Below are 20,161 nucleotides of genomic sequence, written 5' to 3'. Positions count from 1 at the left end.
CAGTGAAAACTGCAGGAACTTCAAACCGGCATTATGAACAGAGAGAGACACCAGAGTAAGAGTTTATCCTGCAACCCGTTCCATTTGTGCTAGTTGAACGAACGTCTCTCCACATGCTCATTTCTGAGCGAAAAGTGTGTGTGAAAGCCGTCCTTCACCTAGCTTGATGGGAACGGAAAACATCTCTTCAGTTGGAAACTGCACTACATACATAAATATGGGGAGGTAATAGATCCAACACGGTTTTACAGTGCAAAATGTACTAACTTCCAACAGGCACTAGGAATCAGAATGAGAAACCTGTGTAAGTGTTTGCCCTGCAAAACTTTCTTTTGAGCTAGTTGAACGAACGTCTCTCCACAATCTATTTTCTGAGAGATAAGTGTGTGTGAAAGCCGTTCTTCACCTAGCTTGTTGGGAACACAAAGTTTCGTTACAGTTGGAAAATGTACTGCATACAAATATATGGGGAGGTACTAGCTCCAACCCGTGTTTACAGTGAAAACTGCAGGAACTTCCAACCGGCACTAGGAAACAGTGTGTGAAACCAGAGTTAGTGATTCTCCTGCAACCCGTTCCACTTATGTTAGTTGAACGAACGTCTCTCCACATGCTCATTTCTGAGAGATAAATGTGTGTGAAAGCCGCCCTTCAACTTTCTTGTTGGGAACACAAGTTTCTTTTCAGCTGGAAAGTGCACTATATACATATATGGTGAGGTAATAGCTCCAAAGCAGTATTCTGTGAAAACTGCAGGAATTTCAAACCAGCACTAGGAAAACGACTGTGAAACTTGTGTAAGTGTTTCTCCTGAAAATCTTTCCCTTAGAGCTAGTTGAAAGAACTTCTGTCCAGATGCTCATTTTTGAGAGATAATTGTGTGTGAAAGCCGCCCTTCAACTTACTTGTTGGGAACACAAGATTCTTTTCAGCTGGAAAGTGCGCTACATACATATATATGTTGAGGTACTACCTCCAACACGATTTTACAGTGAAAACTGCAGGATCTTCAAACCAGCACTAGGAAACAGTCTGAGAAACCAGAGTAAGTGTTTCTACTGCAAAACCTCTCACTTTGTGCTAGTTGAACGACAGTCTCTCCACATGCTCAGTTTTGAGAAATAAGTGTGTGTGAAAGCCGTCCTTCACCTAGCTTGTTGGGAACACATAGTTTCTTTCGAGTTGGAAAGTGCGCTACATTCATATATATGGGGAGGAACTAGCTCCAAATCGGCTTTAAATTGAAAACTGTAGGAACATCAAATCGGCTCTAGGTAAAAGACTGCATACCAGAGTAGTGTTGATCCTTCAACCGGTTTACCTTGTGCTATTTGAACGAATGTCTCTCCACATGCTCAGTTCTGAGAGATAAGTGTGTGTGAAAGCCGTACTTTACCTAGCTTGTAGGGAACACAAGTTTCTTTTCAGGTGGAAACTGCAATACATAAATAAATATGGGGAGGTAATAGATCCAACACGGTTTTACAGTGCAAACTGTAGGAACTTCCAACAGGCACTAGGAATCAGACAGAGAAACCTGTGTAAGTGTTTCCCCTGCAACCAGTTCCCTTTGAGCTAGTTGAACGAACGTCTCTCCACAATCTAATTTCTGAGAGATAAGTGTGTGTGAAAGCCGTACTTTACCTAGCTTGTAGGGAACACAAGTTTCTTTTCAGGTGGAATCTGCAGTGCATACATATATATTGGGAGGCATTATCTCCAAATCGGTTTTAAAGTATAAACTGTAGGAACTTCAAACCGGCACTGGGAAACACACCTAAAAAGCAGATTAAGTGTTGCTCCTGCATCCAGTTCCCGTTGTGCTACTGGAACGAAAGTCTCTCCATATGCTCAGTTCAGAGATATAATTGTGTGTGGAAGCCGTCCTTCACCTGGTTGGTTGGGAACACAATGTTTCTTTTCAGTTAGAATCGGCAATTCATACATATTTATGGGGAGGTACTAGATAAATCTCGGGTTTACGGTGTAAACTGCAGGAAATTCAAACCGGCATTGGGATACAGATTGAGAATCCTGAGTACGTGTTACAACTGCAACCTGTTCCCTCTGTGTTTGTTGAACGAACGTCTCTCCACATGCTCATTTCGGAGAGATAACTGTGTGTGGAAGCCGTGCTTCAAAAAGCTTGTTGGGAACATAAAGTTTCTTTTCAGTTGGAAACTGCAATACATAAATAAATATGGGGAGGTAATAGATCCAACACGGTTTTACAGTGCAAACTGTAGGAACTTCCAACAGGCACTAGGAATCAGACAGAGAAACCTGTGTAAGTGTTTCCCCTGCAACCAGTTCCCTTTGAGCTAGTTGAACGAACATCTCTCCACAATCTAATTTCTGAGAGATAAGTGTGTGTGAAAGCCGTCCTTCACCTTACATGTTGGGAACACAAGTTTCTTATCAGCTGGAAAGTGCACTACATACATATATATGGGGATGTACTGCTCAACCTCGGGTTTTCAGTGAAAACTGCAGGAACTCGCACGGGCACTAGGAAACAGACTGAGAATCCAGAAGAACTGTTTTTCCTGGAACGCGTTTCCATTGTGCTAGTTGATCAAATGTCTCTCTAAATGCTCAGTTCTGACAAATAAGTGTTTGCTAAAGGCGTGCTTCTCCTAGCTTGTCGGGAACACAAAGTTTCTTTTGAGTTGGAATCTGCACTACATACATATTTATAGGGAGGTACTAGCTCCAACTCAGGTTTACAGTGAAAACTGCAGGAACTTCAAACCGGCATTATGAACAGAGAGAGACACCAGAGTAAGAGTTTATCCTGCAACCCGTTCCATTTGTGCTAGTTGAACGAACGTCTCTCCACATGCTCATTTCTGAGCGAAAAGTGTGTGTGAAAGCCGTCCTTCACCTAGCTTGATGGGAACAGAAAATATCTCTTCAGTTGGAAACTGCACTACATACATAAATATGGGGAGGTAATAGATCCAACACGGTTTTACAGTGCAAACTGTACTAACTTCCAACAGGCACTAGGAATCAGAATGAGAAACCTGTGTAAGTGTTTGCCCTGCAAAACTTTCTTTTGAGCTAGTTGAACGAACGTCTCTCCACAATCTATTTTCTGAGAGATAAGTGTGTGTGAAAGCCGTTCTTCACCTAGCTTGTTGGGAACACAAAGTTTCGTTACAGTTGGAAAATGTACTGCATACAAATATATGGGGAGGTACTAGCTCCAACCCGTGTTTACAGTGAAAACTGCAGGAACTTCCAACCGGCACTAGGAAACAGTGTGTGAAACCAGAGTTAGTGATTCTCCTGCAACCCGTTCCACTTATGTTAGTTGAACGAACGTCTCTCCACATGCTCATTTCTGAGAGATAAATGTGTGTGAAAGCCGCCCTTCAACTTTCTTGTTGGGAACACAAGTTTCTTTTCAGCTGGAAAGTGCACTATATACATATATGGTGAGGTAATAGCTCCAAAGCAGTATTCTGTGAAAACTGCAGGAATTTCAAACCAGCACTAGGAAAACGACTGTGAAACTTGTGTAAGTGTTTCTCCTGAAAATCTTTCCCTTAGAGCTAGTTGAAAGAACTTCTGTCCAGATGCTCATTTTTGAGAGATAATTGTGTGTGAAAGCCGCCCTTCAACTTACTTGTTGGGAACACAAGATTCTTTTCAGCTGGAAAGTGCGCTACATACATATATATGGTGAGGTACTACCTCCAACACGATTTTACAGTGAAAACTGCAGGATCTTCAAACCAGCACTAGGAAACAGTCTGAGAAACCAGAGTAAGTGTTTCTACTGCAAAACCTCTCACTTTGTGCTAGTTGAACGACAGTCTCTCCACATGCTCAGTTTTGAGAAATAAGTGTGTGTGAAAGCCGTCCTTCACCTAGCTTGTTGGGAACACATAGTTTCTTTCGAGTTGGAAAGTGCGCTACATTCATATATATGGGGAGGAACTAGCTCCAAATCGGCTTTAAATTGAAAACTGTAGGAACATCAAATCGGCTCTAGGTAAAAGACTGCATACCAGAGTAGTGTTGATCCTTCAACCGGTTTACCTTGTGCTATTTGAACGAATGTCTCTCCACATGCTCAGTTCTGAGAGATAAGTGTGTGTGAAAGCCGTACTTTACCTAGCTTGTAGGGAACACAAGTTTCTTTTCAGGTGGAAACTGCAATACATAAATAAATATGGGGAGGTAATAGATCCAACACGGTTTTACAGTGCAAACTGTAGGAACTTCCAACAGGCACTAGGAATCAGACAGAGAAACCTGTGTAAGTGTTTCCCCTGCAACCAGTTCCCTTTGAGCTAGTTGAACGAACGTCTCTCCACAATCTAATTTCTGAGAGATAAGTGTGTGTGAAAGCCGTACTTTACCTAGCTTGTAGGGAACACAAGTTTCTTTTCAGGTGGAATCTGCAGTGCATACATATATATTGGGAGGCATTATCTCCAAATCGGTTTTAAAGTATAAACTGTAGGAACTTCAAACCGGCACTGGGAAACACACCTAAAAAGCAGATTAAGTGTTGCTCCTGCATCCAGTTCCCGTTGTGCTACTGGAACGAAAGTCTCTCCATATGCTCAGTTCAGAGATATAATTGTGTGTGGAAGCCGTCCTTCACCTGGTTGGTTGGGAACACAATGTTTCTTTTCAGTTAGAATCGGCAATTCATACATATTTATGGGGAGGTACTAGATAAATCTCGGGTTTACGGTGTAAACTGCAGGAAATTCAAACCGGCATTGGGATACAGATTGAGAATCCTGAGTACGTGTTACAACTGCAACCTGTTCCCTCTGTGTTTGTTGAACGAACGTCTCTCCACATGCTCATTTCGGAGAGATAACTGTGTGTGGAAGCCGTGCTTCAAAAAGCTTGTTGGGAACATAAAGTTTCTTTTCAGTTGGAAACTGCAATACATAAATAAATATGGGGAGGTAATAGATCCAACACGGTTTTACAGTGCAAACTGTAGGAACTTCCAACAGGCACTAGGAATCAGACAGAGAAACCTGTGTAAGTGTTTCCCCTGCAACCAGTTCCCTTTGAGCTAGTTGAACGAACATCTCTCCACAATCTAATTTCTGAGAGATAAGTGTGTGTGAAAGCCGTCCTTCACCTTACATGTTGGGAACACAAGTTTCTTATCAGCTGGAAAGTGCACTACATACATATATATGGGGATGTACTGCTCAACCTCGGGTTTTCAGTGAAAACTGCAGGAACTCGCACGGGCACTAGGAAACAGACTGAGAATCCAGAAGAACTGTTTTTCCTGGAACGCGTTTCCATTGTGCTAGTTGATCAAATGTCTCTCTAAATGCTCAGTTCTGACAAATAAGTGTTTGCTAAAGGCGTGCTTCTCCTAGCTTGTCGGGAACACAAAGTTTCTTTTGAGTTGGAATCTGCACTACATACATATTTATAGGGAGGTACTAGCTCCAACTCAGGTTTACAGTGAAAACTGCAGGAACTTCAAACCGGCATTATGAACAGAGAGAGACACCAGAGTAAGAGTTTATCCTGCAACCCGTTCCATTTGTGCTAGTTGAACGAACGTCTCTCCACATGCTCATTTCTGAGCGAAAAGTGTGTGTGAAAGCCGTCCTTCACCTAGCTTGATGGGAACAGAAAATATCTCTTCAGTTGGAAACTGCACTACATACATAAATATGGGGAGGTAATAGATCCAACACGGTTTTACAGTGCAAACTGTACTAACTTCCAACAGGCACTAGGAATCAGAATGAGAAACCTGTGTAAGTGTTTGCCCTGCAAAACTTTCTTTTGAGCTAGTTGAACGAACGACTCTCCACAATCTATTTTCTGAGAGATAAGTGTGTGTGAAAGCCGTTCTTCACCTAGCTTGTTGGGAACACAAAGTTTCGTTACAGTTGGAAAATGTACTGCATACAAATATATGGGGAGGTACTAGCTCCAACCCGTGTTTACAGTGAAAACTGCAGGAACTTCCAACCGGCACTAGGAAACAGTGTGTGAAACCAGAGTTAGTGATTCTCCTGCAACCCGTTCCACTTGTGTTAGTTGAACGAACGTCTCCCCACATGCTCAGTTCTGAGAGATAAGTGTGTGTGAAAGCCTTCCTTTACCTAGCTTGTAGGGAACACAAGGTTTCTTTTCAGGTGGAATCTGCACTGCATACATTTATATTGGGAGGACCTATCTCCAACTCGTGTTTTAAGTATAAACATTAGGAACTTTAAACCGGCACGAGGAAACACACCTAAAAAGCAGATTAATTGTTGCTCCTGCATTCGGTTCCCCTTGTGCTACTGGAAAGAATGTCTCTCCATATGCTCAGTTCAGAGATATAATTGTGTGTGGAAGCCGTTATCACCGGGCTTGTTGGGAACACAATGCTTCTTTTCAGTTAGAATCAGCACTACATATATATATATGGGGAGGTAAAAGCTAAACCTCGGGTTTACGGTGTAAACTGCAGGAAATTCAAACCGGCATTAGGATACAAATTGAGAAACCTGAGTACGTGTTACAACTGCAACCTGTTCCCTTTGTGTTTGTTGAACGAACGTCTCTCCACATGCTCATTTCGGAGAGATTACTGTGTGTGGAAGCCGTACTTCAATTAGCTTGTTGGGAACACAACGTTTCATTTCAGTTGGAAACTGCACTACATACATATATATGGTCTGGTACAAGCTCCAACTCGGTATTACACTGAAAGCTGCAGGAACATCAAACCAGCACTAGGAAACAGCCTGAGAAACCAGAGTAAGTGATTCTCCTGCAACCCATTCCATTGGTGTTATTTGAACGAATGTCTCTCTACATGCTCAGTTCTGAGAAATAAGTCTGTGTGAAATCCGTCCTTCATCTAGCTTGATGGGAATGGAAAGTATCTCCTCAGTTGGAAACTGCACTACATACATAAATATGGGGAGCTAATAGATCCAACACGGTTTTACAGTGCAAACTGTAGGAACTTCCAACAGGCACTAGGAATCAGACTGAGAAACCAGTGTAAGTGTTTCCCCTGCAAAACATTCCCTTTGAGCTAGTTGAACGAACGACTCTCCACAAGCTCAGTTCTGAGTGATAAGTGTGTGTGAAAGCCGTCCTTCACCTAGCTTGTTGGGAACACAAAGTTTCGTTTCTGTTGGAAACTGTAATGCATACATATATATGGGGAGGTACTAGCTCCAACTCTTGTTTACAGTGAAAACTGCAGGAACTTCCAACCGGCACTAGGAAACAGTGTGTGAAACCAGAGTAAGTGATTCTCCTGCAACCCGTTCCACTTGTGTTAGTTGAACGAACGTCTCTCCACATGCTCATTTCTGAGAGATAAGTGTGTGTGAAAGCCGTTCTTCACCTAGCTTGTTGGGAACACATGTTTCTTATCAGCTGGAAAGTGCACTACATACATATATATGGGGATGTACTGATCAAACTCGGGTTTTCAGTGAAAACTGCAGGAACTTCAAACCGGCACTAGGAAACAGTGTGTGAAACCAGAGTAAGTGATTCACCTGCAACCCGTTCCACTTGTGTTAGTTGAACGAACGTCTCTCCACATGCTCAGTTCTGAGAGATAAGTGTGTGTGAAAGCCGCCCTTCAACTTACTTGTTGGGAACACAAGATTCTTTTCAGCTGGAAAGTGCGCTACATACATATATATGGTGAGGTACTAGCTCCAACACGATTTTACAGTGAAAACTGCAGGATCTTCAAACCAGCACTAGGAAACAGTCTGAGAAACCAGAGTAAGTGTTTCTACTGCAAAACCGCTCACTTTGTGCTAGTTGAACGACAGTCTCTCCACATGCTCAGTTTTGAGAAATAAGTGTGTGTGAAAGCCGTCCTTCACCTAGCTTGTTGGGAACACATAGTTTCTTTCGAGTTGGAAAGTGCGCTACATTCATATATATGGGGAGGTACTAGCTCCAACTCGGCTTTAAATTGAAAACTGTAGGAACATCAAATCGGCTCTAGGTAAAAGACTGCATACCAGAGTAGTGTTGATCCTTCAACCGGTTTACCTTGTGCTATTTGAACGAATGTCTCTCCACATGCTCAGTTCTGAGAGATAAGTGTGTGTGAAAGCCGTACTTTACCTAGCTTGTAGGGAACACAAGTTTCTTTTCAGGTGGAAACTGCAATACATAAATAAATATGGGGAGGTAATAGATCCAACACGGTTTTACAGTGCAAACTGTAGGAACTTCCAACAGGCACTAGGAATCAGACAGAGAAACCTGTGTAAGTGTTTCCCCTGCAACCAGTTCCCTTTGAGCTAGTTGAACGAACGTCTCTCCACAATCTAATTTCTGAGAGATAAGTGTGTGTGAAAGCCGTACTTTACCTAGCTTGTAGGGAACACAAGTTTCTTTTCAGGTGGAATCTGCAGTGCATACATATATATTGGGAGGCATTATCTCCAAATCGGTTTTAAAGTATAAACTGTAGGAACTTCAAACCGGCACTGGGAAACACACCTAAAAAGCAGATTAAGTGTTGCTCCTGCATCCAGTTCCCGTTGTGCTACTGGAACGAAAGTCTCTCCATATGCTCAGTTCAGAGATATAATTGTGTGTGGAAGCCGTCCTTCACCTGGTTGGTTGGGAACACAATGTTTCTTTTCAGTTAGAATCGGCAATTCATACATATTTATGGGGAGGTACTAGATAAATCTCGGGTTTACGGTGTAAACTGCAGGAAATTCAAACCGGTATTGGGATACAGATTGAGAATCCTGAGTACGTGTTACAACTGCAACCTGTTCCCTCTGTGTTTGTTGAACGAACGTCTCTCCACATGCTCATTTCGGAGAGATAACTGTGTGTGGAAGCCGTGCTTCAAAAAGCTTGTTGGGAACATAAAGTTTCTTTTCAGTTGGAAACTGCAATACATAAATAAATATGGGGAGGTAATAGATCCAACACGGTTTTACAGTGCAAACTGTAGGAACTTCCAACAGGCACTAGGAATCAGACAGAGAAACCTGTGTAAGTGTTTCCCCTGCAACCAGTTCCCTTTGAGCTAGTTGAACGAACGTCTCTCCACATACTATTTTCTGAGAGAAAAGTGTGTGTGAAAGCCGTCCTTCACCTTACATGTTGGGAACACAAGTTTCTTATCAGCTGGAAAGTGCACTACATACATATATATGGGGATGTACTGCTCAACCTCGGGTTTTCAGTGAAAACTGCAGGAACTCGCACGGGCACTAGGAAACAGACTGAGAATCCAGAAGAACTGTTTTTCCTGGAACGCGTTTCCATTGTGCTAGTTGATCAAATGTCTCTCTAAATGCTCAGTTCTGACAAATAAGTGTTTGCTAAAGGCGTGCTTCTCCTAGCTTGTCGGGAACACAAAGTTTCTTTTGAGTTGGAATCTGCACTACATACATATTTATAGGGAGGTACTAGCTCCAACTCAGGTTTACAGTGAAAACTGCAGGAACTTCAAACCGGCATTATGAACAGAGAGAGACACCAGAGTAAGAGTTTATCCTGCAACCCGTTCCATTTGTGCTAGTTGAACGAACGTCTCTCCACATGCTCATTTCTGAGCGAAAAGTGTGTGTGAAAGCCGTCCTTCACCTAGCTTGATGGGAACAGAAAATATCTCTTCAGTTGGAAACTGCACTACATACATAAATATGGGGAGGTAATAGATCCAACACGGTTTTACAGTGCAAACTGTACTAACTTCCAACAGGCACTAGGAATCAGAATGAGAAACCTGTGTAAGTGTTTGCCCTGCAAAACTTTCTTTTGAGCTAGTTGAACGAACGACTCTCCACAATCTATTTTCTGAGAGATAAGTGTGTGTGAAAGCCGTTCTTCACCTAGCTTGTTGGGAACACAAAGTTTCGTTACAGTTGGAAAATGTACTGCATACAAATATATGGGGAGGTACTAGCTCCAACCCGTGTTTACAGTGAAAACTGCAGGAACTTCCAACCGGCACTAGGAAACAGTGTGTGAAACCAGAGTTAGTGATTCTCCTGCAACCCGTTCCACTTGTGTTAGTTGAACGAACGTCTCCCCACATGCTCAGTTCTGAGAGATAAGTGTGTGTGAAAGCCTTCCTTTACCTAGCTTGTAGGGAACACAAGGTTTCTTTTCAGGTGGAATCTGCACTGCATACATTTATATTGGGAGGACCTATCTCCAACTCGTGTTTTAAGTATAAACATTAGGAACTTTAAACCGGCACGAGGAAACACACCTAAAAAGCAGATTAATTGTTGCTCCTGCATTCGGTTCCCCTTGTGCTACTGGAAAGAATGTCTCTCCATATGCTCAGTTCAGAGATATAATTGTGTGTGGAAGCCGTTATCACCGGGCTTGTTGGGAACACAATGCTTCTTTTCAGTTAGAATCAGCACTACATATATATATATGGGGAGGTAAAAGCTAAACCTCGGGTTTACGGTGTAAACTGCAGGAAATTCAAACCGGCATTAGGATACAGATTGAGAATCCTGAGTACGTGTTACAACTGCAACCTGTTCCCTTTGTGTTTGTTGAACGAACGTCTCTCCACATGCTCATTTCGGAGAGATTACTGTGTGTGGAAGCCGTACTTCAATTAGCTTGTTGGGAACACAACGTTTCATTTCAGTTGGAAACTGCACTACATACATATATATGGTCTGGTACAAGCTCCAACTCGGTATTACACTGAAAGCTGCAGGAACATCAAACCAGCACTAGGAAACAGCCTGAGAAACCAGAGTAAGTGATTCTCCTGCAACCCATTCCATTGGTGTTATTTGAACGAATGTCTCTCTACATGCTCAGTTCTGAGAAATAAGTCTGTGTGAAATCCGTCCTTCATCTAGCTTGATGGGAATGGAAAGTATCTCCTCAGTTGGAAACTGCACTACATACATAAATATGGGGAGCTAATAGATCCAACACGGTTTTACAGTGCAAACTGTAGGAACTTCCAACAGGCACTAGGAATGAGACTGAGAAACCAGTGTAAGTGTTTCCCCTGCAAAATATTCCCTTTGAGCTAGTTGAACGAACGACTCTCCACAAGCTCAGTTCTGAGTGATAAGTGTGTGTGAAAGCCGTCCTTCACCTAGCTTGTTGGGAACACAAAGTTTCGTTTCTGTTGGAAACTGTAATGCATACATATATATGGGGAGGTACTAGCTCCAACTCTTGTTTACAGTGAAAACTGCAGGAACTTCCAACCGGCACTAGGAAACAGTGTGTGAAACCAGAGTAAGTGATTCTCCTGCAACCCGTTCCACTTGTGTTAGTTGAACGAACGTCTCTCCACATGCTCATTTCTGAGAGATAAGTGTGTGTGAAAGCCGTTCTTCACCTAGCTTGTTGGGAACACATGTTTCTTATCAGCTGGAAAGTGCACTACATACATATATATGGGGATGTACTGATCAAACTCGGGTTTTCAGTGAAAACTGCAGGAACTTCAAACCGGCACTAGGAAACAGTGTGTGAAACCAGAGTAAGTGATTCACCTGCAACCCGTTCCACTTGTGTTAGTTGAACGAACGTCTCTCCACATGCTCAGTTCTGAGAGATAAGTGTGTGTGAAAGCCGCCCTTCAACTTACTTGTTGGGAACACAAGATTCTTTTCAGCTGGAAAGTGCGCTACATACATATATATGGTGAGGTACTAGCTCCAACACGATTTTACAGTGAAAACTGCAGGATCTTCAAACCAGCACTAGGAAACAGTCTGAGAAACCAGAGTAAGTGTTTCTACTGCAAAACCGCTCACTTTGTGCTAGTTGAACGACAGTCTCTCCACATGCTCAGTTTTGAGAAATAAGTGTGTGTGAAAGCCGTCCTTCACCTAGCTTGTTGGGAACACATAGTTTCTTTCGAGTTGGAAAGTGCGCTACATTCATATATATGGGGAGGTACTAGCTCCAACTCGGCTTTAAATTGAAAACTGTAGGAACATCAAATCGGCTCTAGGTAAAAGACTGCATACCAGAGTAGTGTTGATCCTTCAACCGGTTTACCTTGTGCTATTTGAACGAATGTCTCTCCACATGCTCAGTTCTGAGAGATAAGTGTGTGTGAAAGCCGTACTTTACCTAGCTTGTAGGGAACACAAGTTTCTTTTCAGGTGGAATCTGCAGTGCATACATATATATTGGGAGGCATTATCTCCAAATCGGTTTTAAAGTATAAACTGTAGGAACTTCAAACCGGCACTGGGAAACACACCTAAAAAGCAGATTAAGTGTTGCTCCTGCATCCAGTTCCCGTTGTGCTACTGGAACGAAAGTCTCTCCATATGCTCAGTTCAGAGATATAATTGTGTGTGGAAGCCGTCCTTCACCTGGTTGGTTGGGAACACAATGATTCTTTTCAGTTAGAATCGGCACTTCATACATATTTATGGGGAGGTACTAGATAAATCTCGGGTTTACGGTGTAAACTGCAGGAAATTCAAACCGGCATTGGGATACAGATTGAGAATCCTGAGTACGTGTTACAACTGCAACCTGTTCCCTCTGTGTTTGTTGAACGAACGTCTTTCCACATGCTCATTTCGGAGAGATAACTGTGTGTGGAAGCCGTGCTTCAAATAGCTTGTTGGGAACACAAAGCTTCTTTTCAGTTGGAAACTGCAATACATAAATAAATATGGGGAGGTAATAGATCCAACACGGTTTTACAGTGCAAACTGTAGGAACTTCCAACAGGCACTAGGAATCGGACAGAGAAACCTGTGTAAGTGTTTCCCCTGCAACCAGTTCCCTTTGAGCTAGTTGAACGAACGTCTCTCCACATGCTAATTTCTGAGAGAAAAGTGTGTGTGAAAGCCGTCCTTCACCTTACATGTTGGGAACACAAGTTTCTTAGCAGCTGGAAAGTGCACTACATACATATATATGGGGATGTACTGCTCAACCTCGGGTTTTCAGTGAAAACTGCAGGAACTCGCACGGGCACTAGGAAACAGACTGAGAATCCAGAAGAACTGTTTTTCCTGGAACGCGTTTCCATTGTGCTAGTTGATCAAATGTCTCTCTAAATGCTCAGTTCTGACAAATAAGTGTTTGCTAAAGGCGTGCTTCTCCTAGCTTGTCGGGAACACAAAGTTTCTTTTGAGTTGGAATCTGCACTACATACATATTTATAGGGAGGTACTAGCTCCAACTCAGGTTTACAGTGAAAACTGCAGGAACTTCAAACCGGCATTATGAACAGAGAGAGACACCAGAGTAAGAGTTTATCCTGCAACCCGTTCCATTTGTGCTAGTTGAACGAACATCTCTCCACATGCTCATTTCTGAGCGAAAAGTGTGTGTGAAAGCCGTCCTTCACCTAGCTTGATGGGAACGGAAAATATCTCTTCATTTGGAAACTGCACTACATACATAAATATGGGGAGGTAATAGATCCAACACGGTTTTACAGTGCAAACTGTACTAACTTCCAACAGGCACTAGGAATCAGAATGAGAAACCTGTGTAAGTGTTTGCCCTGCAAAACTTTCTTTTGAGCTAGTTGAACGAACGTCTCTCCACAATCTAATTTCTGAGAGATAAGTGTGTGTGAAAGCCGTTCTTCACCTAGCTTGTTGGGAACACAAAGTTTCGTTACAGTTGGAAAATGTACTGCATACAAATATATGGGGAGGTACTAGCTCCAACCCGTGTTTACAGTGAAAACTGCAGGAACTTCCAACCGGCACTAGGAAACAGTGTGTGAAACCAGAGTTAGTGATTCTCCTGCAACCCGTTCCACTTGTGTTAGTTGAACGAACGTCTCTCCACATGCTCAGTTCTGAGAGATAAGTGTGTGAGAAAGCCTTCCTTTACCTAGCTTGTAGGGAACACAAGGTTTCTTTTCAGGCGGAATCTGCACTGCATACATTTGTATTGGGAGGACCTATCTCCAACTCGTGTTTTAAGTATAAACATTAGGAACTTTAAACCGGCACGAGGAAACACACCTAAAAAGCAGATTAATTGTTGCTCCTGCATTCGGTTCCCCTTGTGCTACTGGAAAGAATGTCTCTCCATATGCTCAGTTCAGAGATATAATTGTGTGTGGAAGCCGTTATCACCGGGCTTGTTGGGAACACAATGCTTCTTTTCAGTTAGAATCAGCACTACATATATATATATGGGGAGGTAAAAGCTAAACCTCGGGTTTACGGTGTAAACTGCAGGAAATTCAAACCGGCATTAGGATACAGATTGAGAAACCTGAGTACGTGTTACAACTGCAACCTGTTCCCTTTGTGTTTGTTGAACGAACGTCTCTCCACATGCTCATTTCGGAGAGATTACTGTGTGTGGAAGCCGTACTTCAATTAGCTTGTTGGGAACACAACGTTTCATTTCAGTTGGAAACTGCACTACATACATATATATGGGCTGGTACAAGCTCCAACTCGGTATTACACTGAAAGCTGCAGGAACATCAAACCAGCACTAGGAAACAGCCTGAGAAACCAGAGTAAGTGATTCTCCTGCAACCCATTCCATTGGTGTTATTTGAACGAATGTCTCTCTACATGCTCAGTTCTGAGAAATAAGTCTGTGTGAAATCCGTCCTTCATCTAGCTTGATGGGAATGGAAAGTATCTCCTCAGTTGGAAACTGCACTACATACATAAATATGGGGAGCTAATAGATCCAACACGGTTTTACAGTGCAAACTGTAGGAACTTCCAACAGGCACTAGGAATCAGACTGAGAAACCAGTGTAAGTGTTTCCCCTGCAAAACATTCCCTTTGAGCTAGTTGAACGAACGACTCTCCACAATCTCATTTCTGAGAGATAAGTGTGTGTGAAAGCCGTCCTTCACCTAGCTTGTTGGGAACACAAAGTTTCGTTACAGTTGGAAAATGTACTGCATACAAATATATTTGTAGTTACTAGCTCCAACCCGTGTTTACAGTGAAAACTGCAGGAACTTCCAACCGGCACTAGGAAACAGTGTGTGAAACCAGAGTTAGTGATTCTCCTGCAACCCTTTCCACTTGTGTTAGTTGAACGAACTTCTCTCCACATGCTCAGTTCTGAGAGATAAGTGTGTGTGAAAGCCTTCCTTTACCTAGCTTGTAGGGAAAACAAGGTTTCTTTTCAGGTGGAATCTGCACTGCAGACATATATATTGGGAGGTACTATCTCCAACTCGTGTTTTAAGAATAAACATTAGGAACTTTAAACCGGCACGAGGAAACACACCTAAAAAGCAGATTAATTGTTGCTCCTGCATTCCGTTCCCCTTGTGCTGTTGGAAAGATTGTTTCTCCATATGCTCAGTTCAGAGATATAATTGTGTGTGTAAGCCGTTATCACCGGGCTTGTTGGGAACACAATGTTTCCTTTCAGTTAGAATCTGCACTACATATATATATATGGGGAGGTACAAGTTAAAACTCGTGTTTACGGTGTTAACTGCAGGAAATTCAAACCGGCATTAGGATACAGATTGAGAAACCTGAGTACGTGTTACAACTGCAACCTGTTCCCTTTGTGTTTGTTGAACGAATGTCTCTGCACATGCTCATTTCGGAGAGATTACTGTGTGTGGAAGCCGTGCTTCAATTAGCTTGTTGGGAACACAAAGTTTCTTTTCAGTTGGAAACTGCACTACATACATATATATGGGCTGGTACAAGCTCCAACTCAGTATTACACTGAAAGCTGCAGGAACATCAAACCGGCACTAGGAAACAACCTGAGAAACCAGAGTAAGTGATTCTCCTGCAACCCGTTCCATTGGTGTTATTTGAACGAATGTCTCTCTACATGCTGATTTCTGCGAGAAATATGAATGTGAAAGCCGTCCTTCATCTAGCTTGATGGGAACGGAAAGAATCTCTTCAGTTGGAAAATGCACTACATACATAATTATGGGGAGGTAATAGATCCAACACGATTTTACAGTGCAAACTGTAGGAACTTCCAACAGGCACTAGGAATCAGACTGAGAAACCAGTGTAAGTGTTTCCCCTGCAAAATATTCCATTTGAGCTAGTTGAACGAACGTCTCTCCACAAGTTCAATTCTGAGTGATAAGTGTGTGTGAAAGCCGTCCTTCACCTAGCTTGTTGGAAACACAAAGTTTCGTTACAGTTGGAAACTGTAATGCATACATATATATGGGGAGGTACAAGCTCTAACTCGTGTTTACAGTGAAAACTGCAGGAACTTCAAACCGGCACTAGGAAACAGTGTGTGAAACCAGAGTAAGTGATTCTCCTGCAAGCCGTTCCACTTGTGTTAGTTGAACGAACGTCTCTCCACATGCTCATTTCTGAGAGATAAGTGTGTGTGAAAGCCACCCTTCAACTTTCTTGTTGGGAACACAAGTTTCTTTTCACCTGGAAAGTGCACTATATACATATATGGTGAGGTAATAGCTCCAAAGCAGTATTCTGTGAAAACTGCAGGAATTTCAAACCAGCACTAGGAAAACTACTGTGAAACTTGTGTAAGTGTTTCTCCTGTATATCTTTCCCTTAGAGCTAGTTGAACGAACGTCTGTCCAGATGCTCATTTCTGAGAGATAATTGTGTGTGAAAGCCGCCCTTCAACTTACTTGTTGGGAACACAATATTCTTTTCAGCTGGAAAGTGCGCTACATACATATATATGGTGAGGTACTAGCTCCAACACGATTTTACAGTGAAAACTGCAGGATCTTCAAACCAGCACTAGGAAACAGTCTGAGAAACCAGAGTAAGTGTTTCTATTGCAAAACCTCTCACTTTGTGCTAGTTGAACGACAGTCTCTCCACATGCTCAGTTTTGAGAAATAAGTGTGTGTGAAAGCCGTCCTTCACCTAGCTTGTTGGGAACACATAGTTTCTTTCGAGTTGGAAAGTGCGCTACATTCATATATATGGGGAGGTACTAGCTCCAACTCGGCTTTAAATTGAAAACTGTAGGAACATCAAATCGGCTCTAGGTAAAAGACTGCATACCAGAGTAGTGTTGATCCTTCCACCGGTTTACCTTGTGCTATTTGAAAGAAAATCTCTCCACATGCTCAGTTCTGAGAGATAAGTGTGTGTGAAAGCCGTCCTTTAACTAGCTTGTAGGGAACACTTGGTTTCTTTTCAGGTGAAATCTGCACTGCATACATATATATTGGGAGTTATTATCTCCAAATCGGTTTTAAAGTATAAACTGTAGGAACTTCAAACCGACACTGGGAAACACACCTAAAAAGCAGATTAAGTGTTGCTCCTGCATCCAGTTCCCGTTGTACTCCTGGAACGAAAGTCTCTCCATATGCTCAGTTCAGAGATATAATTGTGTGTGGAAGCCGTCCTTCACCTGGTTGGTTGGGAACACAATGTTTCTTTTCAGTTAGAATCGGCACTACATACATATTTATGGGGAGGTACTAGCTAAACCTCGGGTTTACGGTGTAAACTGCAGGAAATTCAAACCGGCATTAGGATACAGATTGAGAATCCTGAGTACGTGTTACAACTGCAACCTGTTCCCTTTGTGTTTTTTGAACGAACGTCTCTCCACATTCTCATTTTGGAGAGATAACTGTGTGTGGAAACCATGCTTCAAATAGCTTGTTGGGAACACAAAGTTTCTTTTCAGTTGGAAACTGCCATACATACATAAACATGGGGAGGTAATAGATCCAACACGGTTTTACAGTGCAAACTGTAAGAACTTCCAACAGGCACTAGGACTCAGACTGAGAAACCTGTGTAAGTGTTTCACCTGCAACCAGTTCCCTTTGAGCTAGTTGAACGAATGTCTCTCCACATGCTAATTTCTGAGAGAAATGTGTGTGTGAAAGCCGTCCTTCACCTTACATGTTGGGAAAAAAGTTTCTTATCAGCTGGAAAGTGCACTACATACATATATATGGGGATGTACTGCTCAACCTCGGGTTTTCAGTGAAAACTGCAGGAACTTGCACGGGCACTAGGAAACAGACTGAGAATCCATAAGATATGTTTTTCCTGGAACGCGTTTCCATTGTGCTAGTTGATCAAATGTCTCTCTAAATGCTCAGTTCTGACAAATAAGTGTTTGTTAAAGGCGTTCTTCTCCTAACTTGTCGGGAACACAAAGTTTCTTTTGAGTTGGAATCTGCACAACATACATATTTATAGGGAGGTACTAGCTCCAACTCGGGTTTACAGTGAAAACTGCAGGAACTTCAAACCGGCATTATGAACAGAGAGAGACACCAGAGTAAGAGTTTATCCTGCAACCCGTTCCATTTGTGCTAGTTGGACGAACGTCTCTCCACATGCTCATTTCTGAGCGAAAAGTGTGTGTGAAAGCCGTCCTTCACCTAGCTTGATGGGAACGGAAAATATCTCTTCAGTTGGAAACTGCACTACATACATAAATATGGGGAGGTAATAGATCCAACACGGTTTTACTGTGCAAACTGTAGGAACTTCCAACAGGCACTAGGAATCACACTGAGAAACCTGTGTAAGTGTTTCCCCTGCAAACCTTTCTTTTGAGCTAGTTGAACGAACGTCTCTCCACAAGCTCAGTTCTGAGTGATAAGTGTGTGTGAAAGCCGTACTTTACCTAGCTTGTAGGGAACACAAGTTTCTTTTCAGGTGGAATCTGCACTGCATACATATATATTGGGAGGTATTATCTCCAAATCGGTTTTAAAGTATAAACTGTAGAAACTTCAAACCGGCACTGGGAAACACACCTAAAAAGCAGATTAAGTGTTGCTCCTGCATCCAGTTCCCGTTGTGCTACCGGAACGAAAGTCCCTCCATATGCTCAGTTCAGAGGTATAATTGTGTGTGGAAGCCGTCCTTCACCTGGTTGGTTGGGAACACAATGTTTCTTTTCAGTTAGAATCTGCACTACATACATATTTATGGGGAGGTACTAGCTAAACCTCGGGTTTACGGTGTAAACTGCCGGAAATTCATACAGGCATTATGATACAGATTGAGAATCCTGAGTACGTGTTACAACTGCAACCTGTTCCCTTTGTGTTTGTTGAACGAACGTCTCTCAACATGCTCATTTCGGAGAGATAACTGGGTGTGGAAGCCGTGCTTCAAATAGCTTGTTGGGAACACAAAATTTCTTTCAGTTGGAAACTGCAATACATAAATAATTATGGGGAGGTAATAGATCCAACACGGTTTTACAGTGCAAACTGTAGGAACTTCCAACAGGCACTAGGAAAGACACTGAGAAACCTGAGAAAAAGTTTCTCCTGCAACCCGTTCCCTTTGTGCTTCATGAACGAACGACTCTCCACATGCTAATTTCTGAGAGAAAAGTGTGTGTGAAAGCCGTCCTTCACCTTACATGTTGGGAACATAAGTTTCTTATCAGCTGGAAAGTGCAATACATACATATATATGGGAATGTACTGCTCAACTTCGGGTTTTCAGTGAAAACTGCAGGAACTTCCAACCGGCACTAGGAAACAGTGTGTGAAACCAGAGTAATTGATTCTCCTGCAACCCGTTCCACTTGTGTTAGTTGAACGAACGTCTCTCCACATGCTCATTTCTGAGAGATAAGTGTGTGTGAAAGCCGCCCTTCAACTTTCTTGTTGGGAACACAAGTTTCTTTTTAGCTGGTAAGTGCACTATATACATATATGTTGTGGTAATAGCTCCAAAGCAGTATTCTGTGAAAAATGCAGGAATTTCAAACCAGCACTAGGAAAACGACTGTGAAACTTGTGTAAGTATTTCTCCTGAAAATCTTTCCCTTAGATCTAGTTGAACGAACTTCTGTCCAGATGCTCATTTCTGAGAGATAATTGTGTGTGAAAGCCGCCCTTCAACTTACTTGTTGGGAACACAAGATTCTTTTCAGCTGGAAAGTGCGCTACATACATATATATGGTGAGGTACTAGCTCCAACACGATTTTACAGTGAAAACTGCAGGATCTTCAAACCAGCACTAGGAAACAGTCTGAGAAACCAGAGTAAGTGTTTCTACTGCAAAACCGCTCACTTTGTGCTAGTTGAACGACAGTCTCTCCACATGCTCAGTTTTGAGAAATAAGTGTGTGTGAAAGCCGTCCTTCACCTAGCTTGTTGGGAACACATAGTTTCTTTCGAGTTGGAAAGTGCGCTACATTCATACATATGGGGAGGTACTAGCTCCAACTCGGCTTTAAATTGAAAACTGTAGGAACATCAAATCGGCTCTAGGTAAAAGACTGCATACCAGAGTAGTGTTGA

This window comes from Camelus bactrianus, chromosome X, assembly GCF_048773025.1.
Source record: "Camelus bactrianus isolate YW-2024 breed Bactrian camel chromosome X, ASM4877302v1, whole genome shotgun sequence".
Taxonomy (NCBI): domain Eukaryota; kingdom Metazoa; phylum Chordata; class Mammalia; order Artiodactyla; family Camelidae; genus Camelus; species Camelus bactrianus.
Note: the sequence above shows the minus strand (reverse complement) of the source record.